Raw genomic sequence first — 15,632 nt, forward strand, 5'->3', positions numbered from 1 at the left:
GTATTTTACAACTTTGGAATGAAGTTGGTGTTTGGTACTCTACCAGTGCAACACATGCAGGAAAATTCAGATTTTCTGCCCTTCTAAAAGCAACTTTCTAAGTTAATAAATAACTTCTACAATATCATTTGGTAGATATAAAAGCAAGCCGATTATTTACTTTCAGTGTACCATTTTTTACGCTGCAAATTCTGGATCATAGCAAGTTATTCATACACTATAAATAAAACTTTAACTGTATTATTGATACATTTAACAAGTTTCTACTATAATTAGCACCGCAGAGACATCTAGACAAAACCTTAGGCCCTCCACCAAGAATGGCAGAGCCTTTAGCTCTGCGTTTTAGAGCTAAAGACCACGACCGAGAAGCGCAGGAGTAGCGACAACAACAATATGGGTTATGTAGTTCTACTGAAAAGAACTGATGACTCACTGTTAATGTTTACTTGGCCTGTATGCTTTAGGGATGAGTGGAGATTAGTGCAGAAAACTAGTTCTTTTATTCTCCTTTTATTTTGCTTATTACTAGCTAGTACTACTGCATTCATTAAGTCAAGCAAGATTAAGAATAAACAAGAGGTGCTTGTCATCCAGCAGTAATACAATGCCATGTGCTCACGCACAGCTGCTTGCTTATACATTTTAGCAGCTGTTTTTTCCTGTCTGTCCACAGTGAAGGGGTATGTTGCCTTGCCAAGTACGTGTACCTTGGCCGTTTCCTACAGCTAGCCCACACCTTTAATCCAGCCTCTGCAGCCCGAGAGCCTTCCACATTGCTGCTATCCCTGTTCTCACCCCAGCTGGGCCAGGAATCTCCTTTCTCCTCTCACTTCAGTGACGGAAAATGACAGCGAGTTCTCCCTTCACTTGTATTTGTGTTCCTAACTGCACACACATGTAAAATCATAGAGAAATGACCATTCTCTGATGCAGCTTTACAAGCTAGATAGATTGTTTGCTTTATTAGCTGATACTCACTGTGCTTAAAGGGTCGTTTGTCCTAGAGCAGCAATGTCTTAAGGAGTATGACTAAGGCAGCAGGCGGATGATGGCAGAAGCAGCTCCACTACAGTGTTACAGACCAATTCATACGATGACTGTAGCTGAACTCCTCCTAGTGCCTCAGAAAGCTGCTGTAAAAGGGAAGGGCTCAGGATATGATATCATGCACTCATTCTAAAAACAAGGAAACTGTTGTAGATGATTGAAAAAATAACAGCTTAAAAATTCCTGAATGGCCAATAACAGAAAATTACTTTGCTGCTCTACCTTCCCCACCCTCTCCAGTGAAAAGTTTCAATGAATACAAATGACAAACGTAGAAAACAATATTTATATCACTATTAGGACTAGCCTAAAAGGTGTATAACAGCTGAGCCGCCTCAGAGCATTGCTTAGCGTTGCCTGGCATTGTCTGTTGTCTGTGCTTATGTCAGGTCTTAAGCTTTGAGGTTGTTATGGGGTCTCTTCAGGCAAATACACCAATCCCCAGCAGCGCTGGCTCTGCAGCCACAGTTGGGCTTGCGTAAGCAACAAGGACCCATGTGTATTCACTCCTTGGCAGTACCTTGACTTGTTTATTGCCCTTTTCAGTGAAAGTAAAATCTTCTAAAGCACCTCAGTGACTTAGGAATCCAATTAATATTTTCTAAAGCAATGTAAGCAAACAAGATTGTAAATCTCATGGAAAGCCAATGTGATTTTGTGCAGATTTGCTGGGGTAAGTTTTACTCCTTAGATCCCTTTCTAATTGCAAGCCTGCTTTAGAAATAATAATCCATTTACAGGGCTATATCATTATAAATTGATTTCCCAGGTCATCATTTACAGTCTTTAAAAAAGAAATTAATAAACATTTGAAGCAAAGCAGATGTCCTAACTCAGCACAATTGTTCTTAACCTGGATTTAGTGTTGAAGTTTGCTGTTTCTATTTCAGAGCCAAAGAAGCACCTGCGTGCCTAGAAGCTTGTCTGTTCTTTCCAGCTTTATCAATTGGTCTAATAAGTCACTCATTTTTCTCTCAAGTTGTCAGGATATTTTTGTTTCTGTTATAGTCCCATAAAACACTCACAGACAAAAATTTAGCACAGCCTTCAAGTACATTACATTTTAATGTTGAGTTTGGAATTGCTAAATTCTCTGTTATGGCAGTCATTGCGCTTGCCTTTCAGATTTCTTTTTTTTGTGTTAAAAATTTCCTGTTATTTTTTCATGTAATTCATCCCAGATTCAGCATTAAGGCCACCCATGAGTGATATACTGTAGTTTACTATCATTTTCAAGCTCCTGTATTGGCTTTTCATTTAACGGCTTGGATTTTTGGGAACTTTATCATATTAAAGCAATTAAGTGACTGGACAGTTTATGTTTCAGTATTTGTCAATACCCTTCTACTGAGCTGTACAACAGGGTGTTGCTCTTGCAGCTCTATTGTTTAAACAGGAATATTTTGCTGCCAGATTTCTTTTTCTCTTTGTGCCCTTTGTTACTGGACTTTTAATTTCAGGAACTTGTTCCATTTAGGAGGATAGTGGAAGAACAATACTTTATAATATAATATTTATTAAACAGATGATGTTATTATCAATGCTTGTTTATCTAGTGGTGAGGTGTCTCCTAAATTAACCAGCAGTAGCAGTAAAATAAACTGGAACACAGAACCATTTTCTTCATAAAGATTCTAGGGTTTTTTTAGCTACTTGCACTTCTGAATCAAGGCTCAATCATCTTTAGTTGTTCTGTGTAGTAAAGGGTAGTGACATCTCAAATTGGGCAAACATAAATTGCTTGTGAGGTTGAGGAGTGTGAATTAAGATCACTAATACATTTACTTTTGTAGAATTTGGGAAGTCCCTTCTCAAAAATGGGATGCGGTTTACAGTTACATTTCTGATTCTCTGCTTTCACCTTTATTTTCAGAATTACTATAAAACCTATACAGGTGATCACCTGGATTTGAGATGATGTTCCACAACAGCATAGACTTGTCACAGCTCCAGGTTTGATTTGGACATTTCACGTATTCACACACTGGAATTCAAACCATACCCTTAAATATTCAGCGGATGAGGGAGCTGGAACTGCTGCTTGCGATGAAGGGAGCAGGGGTACCTCTAGTCTGTTCCTACTCCTCTCTGGCCCCCCGACAAGGTTACTCCACAGCACGCATCTGGCTGCAACACCTGGGTCATTGCTCAGCCCAAGATCTAAGGAGGTGGGGTACTGCCTGTGTTGTGCTCCTAATCTCAATCTGCAGGAATTAAAACAGATGGTACCTTGGAATATTCCAAGTGAGGATATTCTGAAGACAACACACACATTAGTAACCAGGCCTTGAGTGCAGACAGATGAAGCAAGCCTAGACTAACCACAGTCATGTTGGTGTTGATTCTCTCCTTGGTTCTCTATTGATTTTACCATCCATCTGACTTCATCCTGAATTACTTCAGTGCAAGTAAAATGAAAAGCAGATTAATTGTGCACAGTCCTGGTTTGTTTTGTTGTATTCCTTTTTCTTCTTGCCAGAAGACCATCTTCCTCTTAGATTCTTGTGTGTTGCATCATCTTCCTGTTTTCTTTCACAATTTAGTTAGAATTATGGAATCATGAAATAACTTTGATTAGAAGGAATCACTGGAGATCATCTGGTGCTTTACTCAAAACAGGGCTGTCTTCAAAGTTAGGCCAGGTTGCTTAGTGCCTTGCCTGGTCCAGGTGTGAATATATCCAAGGGCTGACATTCCAGTCTCACTGGGCTGCCTGTTTAAGGGTTGGACCACCCTGACTGTGAAGTCCATAAGAAGTGTAACTCACATTTCACTGTGCATATATAAGGCTGGGATGTTTCCCCACATTAACATACAGCACCTGGTAGTAAACCTGTCTGGGGAAGTAGTTTGGAGCTTGGGAAAGAGGTGTGAGGGAACTGTAATATGGGGAAATTAGGAAAATCCAAGATTTTAGTTTTATAGAAGGCAGTAGGAGAGACAGTAGTGAGCAGGAATAAAAGGGATCGTGGCAGGGAGGGAGAAAAGAAAGGGCTGTTTCACAGGTCAGTCAAGGTTGTGTGTGGGAGGATGACTTGGATGATGAGAAGGCAGCAGGACTGTAACTAAAATGGTTACCACCTCCAGATTTGGGTACCTCTTACATCCCTAAATAAATCTTCAATGGTGTGCCATAGCTAAAAATATCTTGCCAGTTCTGGCATGAAGTTGATTACAGGAGCTTGTAGATCATTTTGATTTCTTAGGTTCCCTGTGCAGTCTCAGCTGGATAGTTCACTTCACATTTAAGACAGTGCAGATATTTTGGTCTGCTACTGCTCTGTTCCCGAGAAAGTTGCCTTTTTGTAGAAAGAGGTACAGGTCCTGCAGCATACAAACATAGACAACACAGGACATTTATACTGGAGCTTCTTTATAGATAACTCCAGTTTCCACCACCATTAATTCTCTCAGAGATACCTGGACTAAAAGATGCTTTATAAATATAAGCAAAGATTGTTCTTTATGACAATACCAAGGAGTTGGAGCAGTGATGAGAAATTTTAGCATTGAGCACTATGAGGTATAAACAATTTTCCAACACTAATAAAAAGGAAAAGCAGAAACTGGAGAATTCCTTTGCTGATTAGCTCAGGAAATTCCTGAGTTGGAATTGGAATTCCTGAATTGGGGATTTCTCCTAAATTGCTCAGGAAAATTCATTGTGACTGTTAAAATTGCTCTCAGGTGTCCAAGAGCAACACTAGCAGCAACTGCGTTTTGCAATAGCAGAAAGCAAAGAGGAACATGGATGTGTGAGAAGAGGGAAAAGATCTTTAAGAAGGGTGAAATGAGTTTGTGTTCCTAAGAACTAAGGTCTAGGTGATTTAGAATATCACATTTAGTGATGTAAACATGTTACCTGATGTGTCCTCACAATACTGTTGTGAAGTAGGGAAGGATTATACCTTGTTTTGACAGAAGGAGAAACATGGACAGAAAAGGTTAAATTCTTACCAGGATCCTTGCCAGCTTCTTTCAAAGTAGTTTCCAAGGAAGATCTTTCCCTGCAGAAAGCTTGTAGCTACAGACATGTCTCCAAGCTTCCCTCTGTTACTATGGGAGAACAGAGGTGGTCATAGCTATTGAAGCTACTGGCCTGGTCTTTTTTTTGGAGATCTGACTGGATTATGATCTTAACAGAGAACAGGCAGAAACAACCTTTTCTATGTGATGACTCACCTTGCCAGAGGAAGATTAGTCAATGGAAATTTGTGTCTGCCTGTACTAGTTAGTAAATGTGTACCCATCCCTGATAAGGCCAGGGGCAAAGCGCTAGGGCAGCGGGAGTGGAAGCCTGAGTTCAGTAGTCATAGCTTTTTTGCTGTTGGCACTCCAACATCAACAGAAGTAAGAGCAGAGGAGTCCTAGGCTGATTTCCAGCATTGTAACAGACCTTACGCTTGGAGGATGTCAGGTGCTGAGTCTCAGCTCTCCCATTTACCCTTTCTGCTCACGATCTGTGCAAGGCATACTCCAGCCTTTCCCCAACACACGCTTTTTTCACCTCATCTTGGGTCAGTACAGGACTGATAATTTTTCCTAGATCTTCTGACAAGGGAAATTATTCAGTCTCAAGCTCATGTAACTTTAGATTCCTTTTGTACTGCCCTATTAATCAGTAAAGTGGTAATGTTGTAACCAGAACCTTGTAGTAGCAAAGTTAAGTAGAGTTCTAAAGAAGGCCTTACCTCCTCATTCAATAAACATTCATTAAAATGCTAGCTCGCTTCTTTTTCTTCATTCTGGTAGTTGACCACTCTTGTGTCAGGGTACTTCATATCATCAGGGGTACCTTGGCATTGCCATTCTTTCCCAGAAGTGTCTGAAATAAAAAGACTTGATTATTTGCCAGCTAAAAAAAATTCAGTTCCTTTTTCCCTAATACTGGTAAATGCAGTTTGAATGACGTCAGCAATAGGATTTTGGTATATCAGTGTCCACATCCTAAATATAGCCTTCACAAGAGGACCAAATGGAAAAATCCTTTGGAAGGTCTCTTCGTTGCAACTTCTCTCTACAATGAACTACTGTTGAAACAAACCTGGAGATAAATGGGACTGCAAACTCTATCACATAAATAAAGACTGCTAATACCTCTCTCTAAAGAAACTCTTTCATTAACCTTAATGATCCAGAGGCTATTGTATACTCAGTGTGTTCACTAGTCATTAATTGTAGGACATTAATAAAGTCCCTGCTTTCAGTGTACCTTGATGAAACAATAAACTCTGTAAATTCAACCCTCCACAACATCAGCCTGAACCACTGGTCCCAATCTCTGTGTCCCAAGCTGCTAACGCAGTCTGAGCAGTGTTTAAATAACTGTTCCTATATAATTTTATGGCATGCACATACACTGAGGCTGAGAATCCCAGTCTGAACCCTAGCGCAGGATACAGACAACTAGTGTGTCAGAACGGGACAACACTTTGCTTCCTCATTCATGGTTTTCTTGGTTTCACCAAGGCCTACAAGCTTCTAGTTTAGCCTGATCAGAGGGAAAAAGGAAGATAAAATCCACTAGTTTAGCAAAGGATTTTCTTTATCACCACTTCTTACCCTTAAAAAAACCTCCTGAGTTACACATCTTTGCAAAATAACAAGTGTTTTGCCTTTTCTCAGTCTGCTCTCACTCCTGTGGCTTCCAGGTTTTGTCAGCGTCTCAGGTGAGACAGAATGCCTCCTGTTGCTCTCTCCAGATTATTTGTCTTAATATTTGGCAATGATTTGCTCTCATTTGCAGAGAAGCCTTCCTTTTTATATACAGGCTGCCTCCTTTAGTCATATGCTCCAGCCAAAATACTCCAGCTGCATCTGCATAGCATACATTGAAATAGTTGTTTTGTGGGGTTGGGATAGGAATGAGAGACATTCAGACAGGACAGCCCTTGACTGCTTGATGTTGGTCTCTCAAGTTTAGTTATTCCAGGAGTGGTCAAGCACTGCCCCTGGTCTGAGCAGCATAATAGACTGACATAGCCCATCTGGACTTTCTGTATGGACTAGAAAAAGACAGAATGGCAAACCTAATACAGACACAGGCTTACGATTCGTTGCAGATGTTTGTGCTTCTACAATGCACATCTCATCTATTGGGATGCCATGTAGTTATTGGTCAGAATATGAACAAAGAAGAGAAAGCAAAACATCACTCAGAGTAGGTTACTTGTTAAAGAAACTCAGTATTTAACTGTTAAAATAGGAAACACATTGCAGAGAAAGGAAAGGTCTCCATTTAACTGCTCTTCACAGTTATTCTTAGTCATTGCCAGTAATCAGCTATCACCTGGTTGAATTAATCACATCCTGAATTACTATGCATAAAATAAATGTGTTCATTTGGGGGAAGAAAAAATGTATAGGGTCGTGTTGTGTGATTTGTTCCTGTTTCCTATTCATCTATCCTGTACCTCAGCTTCTCCTAATGAAAGAGGGTGTTATGTCCTCCTGAAAATAGGTGGCAAATACATTTTAACCTGTGTAAGTTTCAAAGTCAGCTCACCTTTTTACAAGATAGAAACACAAAATAAAATTCATCACAGTTTATTTGACTCTTAGCTAATTTAATATATTCAAACTGCGTTTTAACCACCAAGAAAACCTTTAATTTACTCTAATTCACTGACTTGTCTACTTCACACAACAATGTACCTTTTCAAGCGTTATCTTCATTTGCTATATTCTATTGAGCCACTAGATGTCCCTCGTTCCTACATAAAGCTCCAGATATGAGAAAATCCATAATTAATCAGTGGGACCAAGCTGGACCTCAAGCAGGGTAGCAGCATGTTTGTGTTCACAGCATGCAGAGTTTTTCCGTAATAAATACCAGTCCTTTGAATCATGCCACTGGGTGTGATTCTATAAATCGTAGCAATTCCAAACACTGATGTGCCAAACCCACAACAAACCTAACTGTGTTTGGACAAAGTGTATACGGCAAATGCAAAAATCAGATGAGGCTGAAGAGGCCACAAAATAGGCCACAAATCAATGCATCACGGAGTAAACTGCCTCATTCCATTCCCAGCTATTCATTGACAACAGTGTATTGACAACAACGTATACATATGTTATTACAGACTTTCTTTGTTATTCATGAAGTAAAACAGCATGGTCTTTCTTGGCAGTCGGACTAGATCAGATCGTATTTATTTAAAGCATACATTTGACAGGAGTCTAGCTGGGCTATGGGTGGACCATACGACTACGTGGATTTAGATAATTACAGACTAGCTGGGGAACAGCCACTTCAGTATCAGGCTATGAACGCTGGGCAATGTAAAACAGACATGATGCCAATAAAGGCATTTGACTTACACTGGTGATGGTGAAAGCCAAACACTGCTCTGAGGGAAACAAAATGTTTCACCAAGTAAATAGTGTCAGGAAGCTACTTGCAACTGCCTGTGAGCTGTGCAACTCCCTCTTCCCTTCCTGCACCCTATCTGCCTTTAGCAAGTTTCCTCTGTGCACACAGACCTGACCCCCGTTAGTTATATATATATTTATACCATCAGCACTTTGCAAGACCCTGCTACAGAAAGTGCTGCATCTCTAATTTTGTTTTGGAAACTCTTCCTCAGATTAGGACTCACTTCCTTGTTATTTTAAATTCATGGACTGGGAAGGGAAAGGTCACATCTAAGGCAAAAACTGGAGAAACCCTTCCTCCAGATTAGTTTTGCTTTTCACGTCACGTGAGTGGTGGCAAATTACATCTTTATAAGAAACAGGACTCTGATGGCCTTTTTGCCTCACCAAAATGTTCATGGCAGAAGGTCACAGCGTTTCTTTTCCCAGTTGTTTTTGAAATTGGTCCTTGGAAACTAGGGTGCTGCTATCTTTCAGTAAGGAAAAGGTTCTGCCACCTCAGTGTTACTAGTCTCCTAATATTAATGCCACTGACTGAATCATGCAGATTTTCATTGGTAATTAAATATCAGATCATGGTGTATGCTCTCAACCCTATTTATGCTTTTCATGCCTGATGATTTTAGGGGGAGCATAAGCATCTAAATGCCATTATTAGTTCTGGTCCTGTTCTTAAAAGATGAAGGGGAAAAAATATGTAGTTCTTAAGAATGTATTTATTTGTCCAAGGCATAGTCAAAGCACGGAGAGCTGGGAACGTAAGTACTAAAACCTACACAACATGCTTACACTCTTCTCTACTGCAGGCCTTTGAACTCTTCTTCTGGTTCTCCCTCCCAGCTGTCCTCAGTGTGACTCCACTGGAGGGAACGATTGTTGAAGAGACGGTGGTGCGTACAATGCATCAAGCACTTCTGGCCCTTCAGTTACTGCATCGTCTAGAGCTGCTCAGATGATAGTTAATGACAATCTTGCCATTAATATACTGTGTACTGATGACCAGCTTGCCCTAGGCCATCTACCAGTGATACCAGAGGGGGTCAAATCCAAAACCCAGTGACCATCAGTGTGATATTTTAATTGTTTTGAGTGGGATTTGTATCAGATTGTTGTTTTCCACTGACGAAAGATAAACCATTATGGGACTAATAAATCCTACAGTTCCATAGAATCCCTGGTGTTCTTTCTAATGCTTAATAGCTCTGCTGTCACCAGTTATCTAACTTAGTCTGAAGCTAAATTTTTTTTTCATAGGCTAATACGTACAATCTCTTTTCCCTTCCTGCTTACTCTCATTGTTGGCCATCTTTTTAATAGGAAACTGAGAACTAAGAGATGGAGAGAACAGAATGACCTATTGAACCAATTTCACTCCATGGCATAGCTGACAGGAAAGCGGCTGCCTCAGCTCAGGGTTCCAGGAACGGAAAACCAGATGTTTCTTGGCTACATTTAACAGACGTTATTCCAGTTTAAAACAACATTTAAAAATGCAGATCCCAAGAGTTAATGCATTTCCAAAATATTCAAAGAATGGGAAAGTGGAAATCTCTTGCAAGTCTTCAAGTAGTGCCAAGCATGCCTTTTTTTCTTTCCTTTTATTTCTCCAAATGAACTTCTCCAGTTTAGCATTCCTGTGGCTGATACATACACCAGAACATGCATCGGTGCCTACATGCCTTAGATAATCAGATTGGGTAGATTAACACTGCCACAAACTTAGCATGCGACCTTGGGCAAATCACTTGATTTCCCTGGATCTCAGTTCTCCACTTGTGCTACCTAGAGCTTGTAAGCTCTTCCCAATAGTGTCTCTTTTAGCTGCCAGTATCTACAACAGCTAGTGCAAACAAACCATAAATAAGAACATAGCCCTAGGGTATTACCATAAAATAGATTTTAAAAATTAAGTTAACTACCAGCTATTCAGTAAATGGTGACAGTACGTAAAAGAATGGGGGGAGAGACAGGTTCTGTGTGGGGTAATTGCAGACCATCCTGACAACTGTGGATGCTGTAAGTCCCGGCCTAAAGTCGAGGGATGGAAGGGCAAAAGTGTGAGAAGAAAAGAGTTTCCATCCTATTCCCTGAATAGATTCAGGCTGCTGTGTTATTCAGCCATAAAATCAAATCCTTAATTTAGAGCATCTTCCCAGGGCGACCAAATTATACTAGGGCCATGAAGACCCTCAGAATAAGCCAAAATCAGGGAGGGCAGGAACGTATGCTGAAGCATTCTTACCCCGAGCATGCCAGGTTTGCCTCTGAGTACATTTAGCACACGTACAGAGACTTTCCTGTCAAGGATCACAGAATTAGGGTGACATTATTCTCATGCTACCAACAGAGAAAATGACAGCATACAAGTGATAACAAAAAATATGTTAAAGATCTGAAGTTCGTGGAACTGTATTTCCCAAGAATAAACTTTAGCCCATATTTAAACAATTTCCTTCTTCCAGTTATGCCAAGTAAATCACAAGAGCTGGCTGTGATAAAACACTCTAAGCACTTCCTTCCATGGCTGAAACCAGAGATATGCTACCAGCCCCAAAATAAAAAATGCCTCAGCTTAAATTGATTACTGGCTCTCTTGTTGGTTTTGGTGGAAATAAAGGTGGAGATGATGACTTTGCTGAAAGAGTTCTTGAACTTATCAGATGTCCCTGATCCTCAGAGCACTGTACAGCTTTGGGGCTGGGGGAACTGAAGCTCTTTACTGAGGCAGAGGGGTATCACCAACAGAAAAAGGAGCAGAAACACAAATTTCACAAAGCTATTTCCCTGATGCTCAAATGTACTTGCAGAAATTTCCTGGTATTCTCCCACACCCCGCACTGATACATAACACATGTACATTACATTAAGCCAAATGCATTACTTTATTAAGGAATTATTGTGGATATGATATGATTCTATTTCACTAGAGAACTGAGATATTCACGACTTTTTAAAAAGAAAATTTAGTCCAAAATTGATTTCTTCTCAGGAAACGAAATACTTTCTGAAAAATATTGACTTTCACAAAATGATTATTCTATGTGAAAATGATTGAGCCATTTTTCAAATATTTCAAAATAAAAAGCATAATATTTTGGATTAGAAAGGAGTGAAACATTCTCCAAACACTTTAAATATATAGACTAGAAACTTGAAAACAAAGACTTCAGATGGCGTCTTTTGGAATAAAGATAGCTTCTTGTTTTACAGCCAGCCATAGCAGAATTTTCTTGTATCTTTATAGAATAGCGTGTATAATATAGCAGCCTTAAGGGTAAAAACACTGGCATGTAAAAGCATTAAGGTCACATATTAGAATTTAGTGTGGCCTGTAACAACACAGAAGAACTAAGCTGGGCACTCTTGGTCTTTTGTGGCCACAGCCTCTATGCCTGCTCCTTGTATTCAGGTTTCATAAATTGTTCAAAACTTTATTGATAGAATTAATAGCTAAAATACCACTTCTCAACATCTGGTTTGTATTCTTCTCCCAGTTATGCTGGTGCAACTCTAAATGAAACTGAATGCCTTACGTGAAGCCACTCCAAATTTATGATGGCATAAGGAAGAAGTGAACTTGGTTCTTTGTCTTTAGAAGATGTCTGTATTTGCAGCCAAGTAAAATCCCATACAGTTCCACACTCTGTGGCACAAGAGTGCCATCCAGCGGTAATTCCCAAACCTGTATTCGCCGGAGCCATCCCCGGAGAGGTGACTAGTAGCCGGTACTGCTTATACCTAACAGTCTGATAGCTGCAGATCCAAACTCCCAAGTAGCCATTGCTAGGCTGAAAGGAACATTTAGGGTAAAAATCAATAAATTCTATGTTTTTTAAAATCAGTTTTCCATACTGAAGTAGTTTAGACAATGAATGCAGATTGTTGCTTGATTGAGAGTAGGAACGTGCTGAAATGGGAGGCTCCTGGGCTAGCTAGAGGTGGAAGCAGTATGTACCATCACCTTAATGTTTGTTTCATCTCAGCTAATAAACTCTGCTACGTTTCAGCCTTCTCTGATGGCATGGCATTACCCAGGTCTGTTAGGAACACGCCGATGCTAATTTGAGCACCCTTGTATAGAGCTTCACCACCCGCTTTAGACGTGTTCTGTGCAGGGTCACAAATGAGCGATGAAGCTTTGAAGCTGGTTTCAGGTGAATACTGATGCACCCAGATGTCAGTGTGGCTACTGATATCTCTGATCTGCAAAGAACAAGCCCTGAACTCAGACCTTCCACTTCCCGGATAAATGCTTTACCTGCTCTAGTGTATCATAAAAGTGCCTTTTTAGATGGAACAGGTACAGCTGCAGTTGTGAAGACTCAGTCCCACTGGCTTCCATTAGAGGGGTTTGAAGATTACCTCTTGAACTGAGCCGCTCTGGGGACTTGTATGGAGTGACACGTAGTTTTTAGTTCCTGACTGAGTTGAGATGTGAATGTGTGCCCAGCTGCTTAGCCCTGTTGAACTGGTGCAGATCTGGGCACTTACGGAGAGGCTCTATGCAGCCGAGTAGCTTATGTAAAAACATGTAAGGTGGCTTGAATTTACGCATGGTGCAAGGTCAGGCGCAGCTCACTGGGGTTTTCCACCACCTCTGTTTTAGATTTAGGAGCTCAAGTTCTGCTCTAAACCCTTATTTTTTGGACTTGGCCTGCAGCCAATACATTTGGTTAAAACCTCATGTATTTCATGCAGATTTTACTGATCTACCTTATTTCCTGCCTCCCCCTCCCCCCATCTGTAATGTTTTCCTTTGTAGTGAGCTGTGTCTCGGAATGCAGATGCGTATGAATGATTCATGGATTTGTTTAGCCTGATTGCCCAGAGATTAAATCATTTTGTACAATGTTCCTGTTAGTGTTCTACATTCATCTTAGTTCTAAACAGAAATCAAATTATCTGGGGTTGTGGGCTCACCATTGCAGATAATATTTGCAAAGCAGAGAGCTCATCCCAACTAGCAGTCATTCCCGCAATGGTCTCTTCAGGAGGCATAGAAACAGGAGAAAGGATGCTTTTATTTCTAGGTAAAATTCCATTCTGATGCATCTCTTGCACTAAGACACGACATGAGATACTGAAGATTCAGCTTGCTCCTATGAGCAATACAACAGTGGATTTTCTCCCCCTAATCTCCGTAAGAGACCAGTGGGCTGCATATAAAGAAAATAATGATAATTTTCCATTATTTCTATGGTCGTCTACTTCATGTTTCACTCTGTTCAGGAATGATCAGGTATCCACTAAAATAGTACAAACAAACTATTTTACCTAGACTTGACCTAGCCCAAGTAGTCATATCCAAAATTATCTGAAATATTAAGGAGCACGGAAGAGAAATTCTACACAAACATTTTCAATTGAAGAATAAATACTTGGATGCTAAAAATAAGACTCATTCTTCAGGACTAAAATTAATACAATTTGACCTAGGAATTTAGTGTGGTACAATTGCTTTGAGACTATGTAAGTAAGAGACCAGCAAATAAGCTCTTTCTATATTTTGTAGCAATCCTCATATTATAGGTTTGCAGTACCATGAAACAAAGGGTCATTTATGTTTCTTAGTTCCATAGCACATAAGCCACAAAAATCTATCCTCAGACACTTTCATAGAAATCTGATTCCTTCTTTGCTAATGAAACTCACAATTCATTCAAAATTTTAGAAAAACACTTCAAGTCCCCCACTTCAAAACAAAGCAGAACCCAAAAAGCTTACTACCAGAAACATAGATATTATTAGGTGCCATTGGGATTGATACTGTTTCCTTGCATTTGCCCCATGAAATGGGACAAATTTTTTGCCAGTTTTTTCTCAGGTGAACTGCCTTCTCCTAAATAAGATTTTATTGCTGGTTCCTGTGCGCAGGTAGAACCTTACCTTCTTGGATTGAGAGTGCTCTGTCGTTGCAAAAGGCTGCAGTGGGCAGTTGCAGTGTCAGGATTAATACTGACTTGTTTTTCAAGTGAAGCTTTGGAGCAAAGGTGGGAGGGATATGGAGAAAATATCAATTTACATTTTCTGAAACCTTTCCTAAGGGTTGCTTTTTAGAAAATAAAAGATATTGACTGGGCGGGGGTGTGTGGTCTAAATTTAGTGAAGCCTTGATACTTTTCAGATTGACTGGACTAGAAATGAAAGAACGACGGGCACAATCGCATCCGTCCAGAGCGCAGACCTCAAAGGATGAGCCAAAACGAAGCGCTCCCTGCAGCTACGTAAGGATCTGCCACCTCCTGTTTCTGGTGTGGACAACATAAGACGGAAATGATTAGTTAATCTTTTGTTTAAATAAAGCCTTTGGGAAAAAGGCTAAAAATAAACACTGATTCATTCCTTGTCAGGGAAGTTTCTCCTGTCAATTATCACATTGTTACTGCTGTTTTTAATCTAGTCAGATGGTGAGATTGGCAATCCCTTCTGCAGGGGCTTCTGGGTGTTATTTTGTAGAGAATCTTGGTTGAAGGACTGATTACTGCTTTTATGGGAGCCAGTGGGAGTTTGGCCACAGTCCTTCACGCATGTTAATTTGAGGGCCTTCCAAATGTTAGCTAATGATCTCAGAGTTCTTTTTATGAAAAACGTGTAGGTTTGGTTTGGGGTTGTTGTTTTTGTTGTTGTTGTTTTTTTTGTTTTTTTTTTTTTAAATTCCTAGCAGGAGGCAATTAACAGGGTCTGGGGAAAGTTCTGCGCTGTAGTTCTGGACCGGCCTCTCAGTAACGCCTGAAGTCCTAACATGAAAAATTCAGAAGCATATATTGCTCCTATACTCGGGTATATTATACATAATACATTATAACTGAAAGTACTCATATGGCCCTGGCCACATGCTTTGCATCGCTATGGACTGGGTGTATCTACTGGCCTCCGCTTACAACAACTTGAAAAAACAATCACGCTCTTTCTTTTTTAGGAGCAATACTAAGGAAAAAGTAGTAGCCTCCACCCCAAAGCAGGAAAACATGTCAACATGGAAAACAGAGGCACGTGTGGGTGGGGAACTTCTTTCCTAAGCCTTTTATAAAGGCTTATGTAGCTGTAAAGGAGAAACAGGGGGGGGAAAAAAAAAATCAAACCCCGCGGAAGCTGAGGCAGATGGGCAGAAAGCCAAGGAGAGCGCTCCGAGCAAGCCCCGGGGCTGCGGCTCGGCGGGGCGCGCAGAGGGATCTCGGCGCAGCTGCTGACTTGAAAGGGCTCGG

General features: G+C 40.4%; 1 protein-coding gene across 1 annotated transcript in view; it reads right to left on the reverse strand.

The window, feature by feature from the left end:
- Positions 1-1,128, reverse strand: part of RALB (RAS like proto-oncogene B) — a 49,821-nt gene extending 48,693 nt beyond the window's left edge. The window contains exon 1 of the mRNA XM_075093067.1: positions 982-1,128. The gene's annotated coding sequence lies outside the window, so the exon portion shown is untranslated. The remainder of the gene's footprint in view (positions 1-981) is intronic.
- Positions 1,129-15,632: the final 14,504 nt, after the last annotated feature.

Source organism: Phalacrocorax aristotelis, chromosome 5 (assembly GCF_949628215.1).
Source record: "Phalacrocorax aristotelis chromosome 5, bGulAri2.1, whole genome shotgun sequence".
In the NCBI taxonomy this organism is placed as follows: Eukaryota; Metazoa; Chordata; class Aves; order Suliformes; family Phalacrocoracidae; genus Phalacrocorax; species Phalacrocorax aristotelis.